This window comes from Mastomys coucha, unplaced genomic scaffold (genome assembly GCF_008632895.1).
Source record: "Mastomys coucha isolate ucsf_1 unplaced genomic scaffold, UCSF_Mcou_1 pScaffold12, whole genome shotgun sequence".
NCBI lineage: Eukaryota > Metazoa > Chordata > Mammalia > Rodentia > Muridae > Mastomys > Mastomys coucha.
Genome location: NW_022196894.1, coordinates 76,580,574 through 76,583,916, shown reverse-complemented (window position 1 = coordinate 76,583,916; position 3,343 = coordinate 76,580,574).

Sequence of the window (3,343 nt, the reverse complement as noted above, 5' to 3'; positions counted from 1 at the left end):
AAAAAGAATCGGCAAGGTAACATTTACAAGTACTAGAAAACTGATAAATACCTATTTACACAAAAATTACTAAAACTAATGTTGATCAAAATAAAAACACAAATGGCCCTGAAATAGATAAATAAGGCACAATGACACTAATTCAGATGAATTCAAACTACCATGATATACATTTCAATCTAGCTACAATATTTGGTACTAAATGACAAAATCTACCATGTCAAAGATAAGAAGGAAGTAAACATATTCTCAGTGGAAAAGTATATTTAATATGGAAAAACAAAATGGAGTTTTCTCAAGGAAGTAAACAGAAATATCATAATCTAGTTATATCACTACTAGGTACTAACAAAGCAAAACAAACAACTTCCTTATATTAAGAGAACTCTACATTCCTATCCTTTGTGCATATATTGCCCACATACCCAAGATAAGAATTTAGCCTTCATCTCAATTGAAGGAATTGTTGATGAAGAAATGATGATGCTATATGTATTTAAACCATAGTCAGTTATGCAAAATCAACGAAATTTGTCATTGACAATAATATTAGCTAAAAGATATTTTAAAAGAAATAGTCCATGAAAAGAAATAGTAATACTGATATTCCCATTTACACATGGAAACAACCCACCTTGATCTCACTTAATAAGAAACTGACAGTTTGTCATAAAGAGAACTAGTGAAAGTTTAAAAAAGAAAATTGACAAGTAAAGTATACAAAAATATAGTTAGGTAACAAAATTAAGTTCCATTTTTCTATCGCAAATCAGTGTTATGATTCCTGAGGAAGAAAACAATTTTATTTTCAGACTTCTAGAGAAAAGGGTTATGAATGTTTTCAAAACAAACATAGTTGATTTGTGAAGTGATAAACTATCCTGACTGATGTCCGTTTACTTAAATATTTCAAACTTCTTGAACATTTAATCGAATAATCTCATGTTCTCTCTCTATTCTTATTTTTCTTTTTCCCTGTATTTCCAGATTTACCAAGATCTAAATTATTCATGAATGAAGATAATTATTTAATATTATTTCTTAGATATATGTACGTGTAAATGAAATAGCTATGTGTTTTCACCTAGTTACTTATCCTATTGTTAGTTGCATTTAGTGGTTACTACATGTTTAACATTTTATTAAATATCTATTATAATCACAAATTATATTATGCACAGAGTTCAAAAATTTTAGATTTAATGTTTAATGACTAATTTTCAAATATATGTGATATTTTCTGAAGATTTATTTATTAGTTGTCATAGATTTAAATAACTAAGGGCCCAATTGTACATACTACATGCCTGGACCCTAAGATGTGGGAGAATTAATTGTTAATGTCTTATGAAACATGTACTTTAAAGATAATTGTGATCAGGACATTTTGGTGAATAATAAAATAGGTTAAATTTTATATTAGAAGTACAGTTTGGTCATGTGTGTAAACAAAGATTCTTATTGGTAGACTGCAGCAACAGAGTTGTAAACAATTACAGAAGTAACATATTTACTATCATTTATTTTTACATAATGTACTATGAAATATTTGGGCACAAATATTTTGCTGGGATACATTTATTCTTTTCTGTATGATAAGATTTCATGAGGGTGTCCTGACAAAGGATAACTTCAAATTTAACCCATTCCTTACAGAATATAGAAATCAAAATAAAGTATACACTGATAAGCTCTAACAAGAGTTAACCCCTTAGAGATGGAATAGAATTTAATTATTCTGTGTTTTGAGATAACATTTCTTCTTTGAGAAAACTTTGAATTAGATTTGCATGTGTTGAATCAACAAATAATTTAAGTGTTAGTGAACAAACAGGTGAACTCCGTCACATTTAGTCTTTCGGTATTTGTGAGCTCTTGACATCTTGTCTTCTGTTTGAATGCTTTCCAACCAAAGAGACTTGGAGAATAAGCATTCAATGAACAAGTCATTGCATATGTTTGAAAACAGCAAATGTTTGCATTATTATCTACCCCTGTGTTGAATAGGCTTCTATGTGTATTATGTTGCTTTATTCCGATATGCCTCCCTAGAGTTAAAATCACTGCTTTGTGATTAAGGACTTAGAAAAACAAAACGATGTAATGAGGAGTACTTCCTGGAGCACGCTAGACTTCCTGATGAATAGTGGGTAAAAGGAACTCTTGAGCAGGCAACTAGGAACAGGTAATACTTGGCATCAGCTGTAGGTTTTGCATTTAACTTTCAGTTAGTGTTTCCTACTAGGATTCTTCTTTGGGAGTCTTCTTACCTATCTGACATTGGCCAGGGCTGGGCTAATATCATACAAGAAGCTTATCTTCATGTTGAACAACACAGAATTTGATCCTTGTTGCATAGAATTTATAATTTGTACGTTAAAACTCTGTTACTCTATGTACTCTACTACTTCTGAGTTATAAGATGTTTACGTAGAGTATAAAACTGTTATACTTTATTTCATTCGTATATGCAGTTTTTAAAAAGTTGTTGGTTTTTGTTTCTGTGTGTATGTGTGGGTGGTTGTGTATGTGGTGTATGTATGTGCAGATCCTCTTGGAAACAAAGTAATGATGCCAGTTCCCCTGGAACTGGAGTTGCAGGAAACAGTGATTTTCCTGATATGGATATTGGTAACTGAATTCCAGTCATCTTCAAGGTAAACAAGTGTTCTTAACTGGTTCTTAGCACTTCCTTATATAATTTTGGTAAAATACATGAGTCAATAGTCCTTCATTATTAGATCCAGTAATTTATGTAAAATGTAATATTATTAATTCTGTGTGGATCATTCTTTGTTTTATCATTTATATGTATAATACTTAGTATTGATTTACCATAAGTTATCTTTAAAAACTTATGATTCAAACTTTTTTCCCCAGGCCACAAATGATGTTTTCCAGGTACTTACTCAAGACATTTTTTTGTACCACTAGTGGTTGCCTTTCTATAATATACTTCATACCCATTCTCTTATGAAATGCTACTGTGTAAAAAGAAATAGCAAAACATACACATATAGGCTTTATGTGTATATGAGTGTGTATGCATGAATGCTGCCCCTTCGTTATCCTTATCAGTTACACCTACTTCCCACCCCATTGGATCTTTCCAATATACATAACATTCCAAATTCTTAAGTGAAGTGCCATTTTTGAATACCTTTGTTTTTTTAATTACCACATTATTAATATATTTTCAAATGATTTTTTATTGAACTGCAACCAGTTTAATTTATACAAATTTCTGTGATGTTTGAAAAGCCAATTTGTCATCAACTTTCCCTTTCAGCCTTCTGTTGGCAAAACGTGGGTGCTGAGCTTTAGGGAAGCTCTGAAACACTGC